The sequence below is a fragment of the Octopus sinensis genome, linkage group LG15, assembly GCF_006345805.1.
Source record: "Octopus sinensis linkage group LG15, ASM634580v1, whole genome shotgun sequence".
NCBI classification, from domain to species: Eukaryota; Metazoa; Mollusca; class Cephalopoda; order Octopoda; family Octopodidae; genus Octopus; species Octopus sinensis.
The window spans coordinates 30,597,839-30,607,632 of record NC_043011.1 but is presented as its reverse complement, the minus strand read 5'-3'; the positions used below and the strand labels follow the sequence as shown (position 1 = coordinate 30,607,632).

At 37.6% G+C, this 9,794-nt stretch overlaps 1 long non-coding RNA gene across 1 annotated transcript; it reads left to right on the top strand.

The window, feature by feature from the left end:
* Positions 1–5,618: 5,618 nt before the first annotated feature.
* LOC118766425 lies at positions 5,619–9,557 on the top strand. The gene is made up of 3 exons (XR_005002358.1): positions 5,619–5,647; positions 5,728–5,731; positions 9,451–9,557. It is a non-coding gene; the product is annotated as an uncharacterized LOC118766425 (long non-coding RNA).
* The last annotated feature ends 237 nt before the right edge of the window (positions 9,558–9,794 follow it).

Genomic DNA, 9,794 nt, shown 5'->3' with positions numbered 1-9,794 from the left:
GATAGATGGATAGAGACATAGATAGATACATCGATTGATAGATAAATAGATAGCTAGACAGACAGACATCATGTTAGCTAGCTAGATAGATAGTCCGTGACCTAGCGGTTCGCTAAAAAGCTAGACATAAAAAGTAAGTACTGGGGTTTTGCTCGACAAAATCCTTGAAAGCGGTGTTCCAACATGGCCGCGGTCCAGTAACAAGGAGTATTGAGACCTAATTTCTATATTCAAGTATGACTGGGCAGGGAATGACGTTGCCGTGTTATCAGCGTAGCCTTTTGGTGAAATACTTTTAACAAAAGTAGAAGGAATAGGAAAGTGCGCCTGTAAGTCCCTATGCCAATGGCATTCTCTCACGTTATGCTTCACAAGAATTGGTCTGCATCAACATTAGAATCTCACAGTGTTGAGATATTGATGTTACTTAATGTAACTATGTTTTTTCATGATGGCTAAATAAGACTAGTTTTAACTTAAAAGAACGCTAACATGAGAATTAAATCGCAATGCACTCTAAAAATCCTCGTTATCGGTGTGCTTCTTCCTTTAGTGTCTGTTGTCATTTTCCTCTTTCTCGTTTTGAACAAGTCACATTCAGAGTGGTAATTTTCCACGCATCGATCGTCCACTGCTAAGCCTGATCCATTCAATACACACATTATTCGTAAAAAAAAACCCGGAACAAATCCAGTATATCGCCATCACCACAAATCTTCAGCTTCCTTTAACCTGGCAACCAACTAATATTAGAGGTTAAGATAAATTGAATGGACCAATTTGCATATTTAACTCTCCCGCGTCACTAAGACCGAACATTAATTAAATGTGTTAACAATGTTTCGTTTCGTTGCTATAATGTATGGAATTTTCAACCAACACTGTTTGACAACAAATGTAAACAATTCATCTCTAACATATGTGCATGCATGCACTTATACAGCAAGACAAATCCTAGCAAAACTCATTACTATACAAACATATTCTAAGGCGGCGAGCTGGCAGAATCTTTAGCACGCCGGGCAAAACGCTTCGCGGTATTTCGTCTGCCTCTACGTTCTGAGTTCAAATTCCGCCGAGGTCGACTTTGCTTTTCATTCTTTCGGCGTCGATTAAATAAGTACCAGTTGCGCACTGGGGTCGATGTAATCGACTTAATCCGTTTGTCTGTCCTTGTTTGTCCCCTTGTGGGTGGTAAAGAAATAGGTATTTCGTCTGCCGTTACGTTCTGAGTTCAAACTCCGCTGAAGTCAACTTCGCCTTTCATCGTTTTGGGGTCGATAAATTAAGTATCAGTTACGCACTGGGGTCGATATAATCGACTTAATCCGTTTGTCTGTCCTTGTTTGTCCTTTCTGATGTGTATATACATATATTCAGATATCCAAAAACTTTAAAATCTCTACATACCATCATTTTATCACATCTATTACTCCTATACTACACCCAGTATTGATTTCAAATTTAGCACAAGGCTAGCAACATGGGGTGGGGTGGGGGCGGTAAGTCACTCACATTGATCCCCAGGGATCAGCCGGTACTTATTTCATCGACCCTGAAAGGATGAATTGCAAAGTCGACCTCGGCTGAATTTGGCCTCAAAACGTGAAGGCAGACGAAATGCCGCAAAGCATTTCGCCCGGCGTGCTAACGAGTCTGCCAGCTCGTCGCCTTGAACAACCCACTCATTATTATAAATACAATGATTCCAACTGTGTTTTTAGACTCAGCAACAAACCGTAAATAATTGACTTCTGTAAATAAAGTATACTCCATAATTAGGTTCGGGTTTTCCCGACACCTACCAACACCAAATACATTCCACACCTACAAACACAGAGAGACACAGACACACAGACACAGGCTCACACACCTACACACATACTCTCACACACACACACCACACACACACACACACACACACCCACGCACAAGCATAACCACGCAACAATACTTCCTGGAACTTTTCCTTTGAGATCATAACCTCCAGTCTTCTAAATATAGTACAAATTTACACTCACACACATACACGCACGCACACACATACACACAGACACACACACACGCAAACACACACGCACACACACAGACACACACACATACACATACCAGCACACATACACAGTTTCAGCAAAATACCTTCACACCTTAATAGGCTTGACCTTCAGTTCTATAACTAATTCTCACGGCCTTTCGACCTCTTTAGCAAATATACTTAGGTGTCATTTCCTGCTGTCTTCCTTTTACACACACCTCCACACATCTACAAATACGCTGACCACACCTTCAAGAAGTGGTTTTTTAGCTTGAGTTTAAAAAAAAATCTTTTAGAAGTCATTTTTATTTCGGTACACACCTCACCAACACGCACGCGTCAGTCTCGTACTCTACACTATTTAAATCAAATGGTTAAAACCAAGTCACCTAAAAGTAAACAAAACTCTTCCAGCTCGGTTTGAAAAACTCCCTAATCTCCTTCGTATCATCACCGAACAACCATATGACGTCTGCTTTTCAATAGTTTATCACTTCGAAGACAGCGATTAGCAGAATCGTTAGCACGCAGGAGGTCGACTTTACCTTTCATCCTTTTGGGTCGATTAAATAAGTACCAGTTACGCACTGGGATCGATGTAATCGACTTAATACCTATGTCTGTCCTTGTTTGTCCGCTCTGTGTTTAGCCCCTTGTGGGCAGTAAAGAAATAGGTATTTCGTCCGTCTTTTCCGTCGACGTCGACCTTGCTTTTCATCACTTCGGGGTAGATAAACTATGTACCAGTTAAGTACCGGGTCGATGCAATCGATTTAACCCCCACCCTTCAAACTTCCTGGCATTGTGCCAAAATTTGAAATTATTATTCTATCAGGTCTATCATAGGCGTAGGAGTGGCTGTGTGGTAAGTAGCTTGCTTACCAACCACATGATTCCGGGTTCAGTCCCACTGCGTGGCACCATGAGCAAGTGTTTTCTACTAGAGCCTCGGGCCGACCAAAGCCTTGTGAGTGGATTTGGTGGAGGGAAACTGAAAGAAGTCTGTCGTATATATGTATATATATATATATATATGTGTGTGTGTGTGTGTGCGTGTGTGTGTGTTTGTGTGTTTGTCCATCCAATATCGCTTGACAACCGATGCTGGTGTGTTTACGTCCCCGTAACTTAGCGGTTCGGCAAACGAAACCGATAGAATAAGGACTAGATTCCTGTGTCCTTGGTTCCTGTGTCGCAGTGAACCAGCCTGATGATACAATGGATAAACATTAAAATAACGTCTATAATAGACAAGTATTTCTCTTCCCGTCTAAAAACGTGAAACTTTTGATAGTTCTAACGTAACTAAATACGTAATTGCTACCACTGTTGTATTCTTGAAACGTTCCATAATGAATTAGATAATTAATTAATCGTTTATTTTGCTTCATATTTAATAATTGGATTCTATTTGTTTGTAAGTCGTTGTTGTTGTTTGTTTGTTTAGAAACCCATTCACCATTACTCATTTACACAAGGACATGTTAACGGATATATATATTGTTGTCATACAATATATTCAAATATACACGGCCTCTAATCTGCATACGCCCTCTTATTTACGTATATCTGCATACCACCCAATGCACGTAACCTTTCTATAATTTATGAGTATATAAATAGATATGTTAGATACATACACATACATACATACATACATACATACATACATACATACATACATACATACATACTTATAAAAACAAGTACTTATATACACATTCACACATACCTGCGTGTTTATAGACATATCTATATATGTGTGTATACATACGATCATGAGGTTGTGAGTTCGATTCTCGGACTGGGTTGCGTGTTGTGTTCTTGAGCAAGACACTTTATTTCACGTTGCTCCTGTCAACTCAGCTGTTCAAATCCGTTGTGACATCACTGGCACCAAGCTGTATCGGCCCCTTTGCTTTTCCCTTGGATAACATCGGTGGTGTGGAGAGGGGAGGCTGGTATGCCTGGGCGACTGCTGGCCTTCCGTAAACAACCTTGCCCGGAATTGTGCTTCGGAGGGTAACTTTCTAGGTGCAATCCCATGGTCATTCGTGATCGTAGGGGGTCTCATATATATGTATATATATATATATATAAGAATCATATATATATATATATATATATATATGTATGTAAGTATGTATGTATGTATATATATATATATGCCTATATATATATATGCCTGTATATATGTCTGTGTGTGTATGTGCGCGTACACACACACACCCACACATATATATAGATAGACAGACAGACAGATAGATAGATAGATAATAGATAGATAGGTAGATAGATAAGGCCAGCTCATAGTAAGACAACCGGAATTACCAGAGCGTCAGTGTCATGTTCATCAATGCTGCCCCTGGATGCGAGCTAGCATATCATTTTAGGAAAACCTTACATATGATGAATCTACGAATTAAAGGCTAGGAACCATCATAAAATCTCTGATCTGTAGAACATATCCATTTGAAAGAACTACCCTGTACCTATAGGAACTGTTATATGTATAAAGTAAGCCTACAATTAAACTATAAAACTAGGAATGTAGTCAATGATATAAGGTATACAGAGGGACGGTGTGGAAACAGGACAACGACGTACATTGGAGAGACAGCACGTAGCATAACTGAATGGATAACTGAACACTGGCAATACATGTCTGAAGCGTTGGTGAAGATAATGATCCACATTAACTTCTAAAGAGGACTTTAAAAAACATGTAAAGCATAAAAACTTACACATCTTACTATGTAGTGTGTACAGTACCAGCTACGACAGTTGAGATAGTCTAAAGGTCTTTTAAAATCTTATTAAAGATAGCACAGGGAAGACTGAATTACACACACACACACACACACACGTGTATGTGTGTATGTGTCTAGAGGCAGTGCTGGATTAACCCATTAAGCAAAATAAGCACGTGCTTGGAGCATGAAGAGACGGGAGCACCACATAAATGAAAATGGTTTATGGCACGAAAGAAATCATTTTAAACTTGCTAAAATAATCTTCGTAATGTCTTATCTCTACTAAGTATAGAAGCAGAAGTTTTGCATAGAATTAATTCTAACGATATCATCGAACACTTTGCAATAAAAAAAAAACAGAAAACATTTCAAATATAAACGAAGTGGAAATATAAAAATACAAACATTATTTTCCATCTTTCTGTGAATTTTGTTTCATTTTGAAAATAGAATTTATTTTATGGTTTATCATCATTTACATTTTGAATTATCTTTGTTTACATTTTGAACTATTTCCATATACTTGAGGGCATCTAAACCTTTTAAGTGCTTAGGGCCTCTATGGGTCTTAATCCGGCCCTGTATAGAGGCAATTATGCGGATAAGCAATTAGACACATCAAATATATTTAATATATCTGATATATTTAATGTGTCTAATTGTTTATCCGCATAACTGCCTCTATACCGGCTCAACGTGATTCTTCTCATAGCCTCTCTTCACCTTGTAAACTCGATCCCCTGTAAAGACATCGGAGTCCAAGTTTGAATCTTTTGAGCATTACTAAATGTCGTCTATACCGAGAATTTCTGAGTCACATCTGTAGACTCTGTGTGTGTGTGTGTGTGTGTGTGTGTATGTATACTGACTATTTTTTAGCTAAAGCTATGGTGGTTTTGAATCTGTCTTGGTGTTTCCAACTGAAGGCTAAAGAGCCAGAAATGTACGTCTGGGATTCCGCTAGAGGGAAGCATTGACCAGATATGGTGTTTTTACACCTTTTACCACTGTAACATCACTGAATTTGTGCTTACAAGTTAAATATGTCACAAACATATTTTAACGAACCTAAAGTTCATTTATTCTTTATCACTCTTTGGCGCTAATGCTGCCATATATATATATATATATATATATATATATATATATATATATGTGTGTGTGTGTGTGTGTTGTGTGTGTGTGTGTGTGTGTGGTGTTGTGTGTGTGTATATATATATATGTATGTATATATATGTTTATATATATATATATGTGTGTGTGTGTATGTGTGTGTATGTGTGTGTGTGTGTGTGTGTTGTGTGTGTGTGTGTGTGTGCGTGTGTGTGTGTGGTGTGTGCAGACATATAAAAATACACTAGAGACTTGTGTAGTCGTTCTAATAATGGAACAATCAGATACACATCTGTGATGATGACTATTTGCTGTTTGTTGTTACCTTCGGGTTATAACTTTTTTATTGCAAATACAGTGCAATTTTTAAAGCAGGAGAATATCAAATCACTAAACTTTTGGAGCATAAAGATGTGATCATTGTGTATTTACTTTAGTACCACCACGTTCTTGTTTCTGTCTATTTATTCCCTTCCCTGTCACCAAGACAGGGAAGGAATGAAGTTGATTTTTCGCTTACTGCATCCTCTGCAAGATGATGCGGAATGAGGGCCTGAAGCTCAATCAACAGAAGTTCTCGTAATATTTGATTTTACTAGAATAATCTCTAATTGAGACAGAGAAACGACTTTCTCGTGAATATTGGCTAACATTTGACTAAATTTCTTGTTTTACGGGGAGATATGGGTGAGATAAGCGTCTTAAGAATCATATATATATATATATATATATATATAAAATGTTCTAGAGAATATTCTTTGTAGTTTGATCGTTGGTGATCTATTTCTAGCATACGGCCGACTACCTAACGGTCTTGCCCTTTGCATACACACACATATACATATATATATATACATATATATATATATATATATATATATATATATATATATATATATATATATATATATATATATATATATATGTATATATATAATATATAAATATATGCATATATACATATATATATGTACATACCTACATATATATGTATATATACATGCATATATGGGTAGAGGACATAAAAAAATCGTAGACAAAATGAGAAGCGAGAACATAAAAAAAAAACAAAAACATAGAAAACGAACTTTTCTTCGAACAACGAAAGAAACAATCAGAGAAACGAGACACGCAACATAAAGAATATTCACTTCATCAGTTGTCCCCTGTTTTATGTACTCCGTGTTTCGAAGGTAGGGACAAGACGTGACTTCTTTAAAACAGTCCTTCCCGCAAAGCAAATTAAATGAAATTTGAGAATTTTTGCAGAGAGTGAAAGTGGTAACAAAAACAGGACAGTGAGAACAAAACAGTAGAAATAAACGGAGAGGATGTTAAGCCAAGACGATTTGAAGTGGTGAACGATGGAAAAACGAGCATTGAGAAGAGACAGGTAAAAGCATGTCTTGTCTTAGGAAGGAAGTGGAAGAAAGTAAGATGGATGGCCGTTGGTCACGTGTGAGCAACGGGAGAATCAAGGGGGAAGAGTGAGAGAGAGAGGGGAACGGTGAAAGGGAGAAGAAAAGAATAGGGAAAGTGTGGGAGAGAAAAACAGAAAGGAAGAACTAGACAGGGAGATAGAAAAAATAGAGATAGAATAAGAGGGCGCATCATATATATATATATATATATATATATATATATGTATGTATGTGTGTATGTATGTATGTATGTATGTATGTATTTATGTATGTATGTATGTATGTATGTATGTGCAGATTTGTATGTTTTATGTATGTATTCTCATACATATAGTTACATATCTACATATGTTCATATATATTAAAATGATAAACTTCTGGAAAGTTTTACAGATTTTTAGAGTTCTAGTGATGGACTTGATCTGTAGTCTTCGAATTAGCTTTCTCCTTTTTGGTTTTGAGAAGCCTAATTTCTCAAGATTGGTATTTATGCAGTGTGTTACGTATCCCAGGGCGCCAATAACTACAGGCATAAACCTGAACTTGTATTCTGGATAGAGTAACTGCAGATTTCTCAATAGTTCAGCATGAGTGTTCTCTTTTTCACTCATCCTCAGCTTTATGTTAACATCCGCTGGGCAGCTAATTTCCACAACTGCGCACAGTTTCTTTTCTCTATACGAAAACATTATATCAGGTCTGTTGTGCTTACATTTTATTGAGGTCTTCACTGGTACATTCCACCGGTATTCTTTTTCATTTTGAGTGGCTATGGCTTCTACCATATTGTGGGTTTTCATTTCTTTGTCCACGGGATTATCCTTCCGATGGATTTCATTATAGAGTGTCCTAGCTACAACGCCATGTCTTATCGGTAGATAGCACTGTGATGACATTTTCGGACAACTGCTTATGATGTGGGTGATATCTTCAGTGTGAACTCCGCAAAAATCTGCATTGGTAATCACATTTTACGGCTTTTCCCGTATCTCTATCCCTTTTGTGCATGTATGTATGTATGTATGTATTATGTATGTATGTACGTATGCATGCATTTATGTATATATATATATATATATATTACTCTTTTTCTCTCTTTTTTTACTCTTTTTACTTGTTTCAGTCATTTGACTGCGGCCATGCTGGAGCACCGCCTTTAGTCGAGCAAATCGACCCCAGGACTTATTCTTTGTAAGCCCAGTACTTATTCTATCGGTCTCTTTTGCTGAACCGCTAGGTGACAGGGACGTAAACACACCAGCATCGGTTGTCAAGCAATGCTAGGGAAACAAACACAGACACACAAACATATTCACACACACTTATATATATATATACATATATACGACAGGCTTCTTTCAGTTTCCGTCTACCAAATCCACTCACAAGGCATTGGTCGGCCCGGGGCTATAGCAGAAGACACTTGCCCAAGATGCCACGCAGTGGGACTGAACCCGGAACCATGTGGTTGGTTAGCAAGCTACTTACCAAACAGCCACTCCTGCTATATATATATATGTGTGTGTGTGTGTGTGTGTGTGTGTGTGTGTGTGTGTGTGTGTGTGTGTGCGTGCGTGCGTGCGTGCGTGTGTGTGTGTGTGTGTATGTGTGTGGAGGCGCAATGGCTCAGTGTTTAGGGTAGCAGACCGGGCGTTGTGAGTGTTTATTGAGTGAAAACACGTATAGTTCCACGAGACTCCAGCAGGGGGGGGGGGCGAACCCTGCTGTACTCTTTCACCAACATTTTCTCTCACTCTTTCTTCCTGTTTCTGTTGTACCTGTATTTCAAAGGTCCAGTCTTGTCACACTCTGTGTCACTCTGAATCTCCCCAGGAACTACGTGTCTGTGGAGTGCTCAGCCACTTGTACGTTAATTTCACGAGCAGGCTGTTTCGTTGATCGGACCAACTGGAACCTTCGACGTCGTAACCGACAGAGTGCCACACACACACACACCACACACACACACACACATATATATACATACATACATACATACATATATATAAATATATCTATAAATAAATATATATATGTAAATATATATATACATATATATACACATATATATATATATGTATGTATATATATATAAATAAATAGATAAATAAATATATATATATATGAGTTAACTCATTAAGACCCAGAGTACTTAAATTGCTGAATATTACTTTAAAATTTTTACAGATGTTTGAAAATATGTTAAAATGAAAAAAAGATATTAAAACTCCTTTAGAAATGGAAATACTCGGTGTCCTATAAATAGGACACTGAGATAATGTGATATAGCTTATTTGATGTTCTCATTTGGTGTCCTATTTATCGGACAGTGGAACTTAATGGGTTAATTAAAGTAAGAGGGAGATTCAGGGAGGACCATGGATCTTTAGACTTCTACAGATCTTTAGACATCTACAGATATTGATCCGGTTCATTAGGCGTAAATTTGTATAGGATTTCGACTTCATTTTT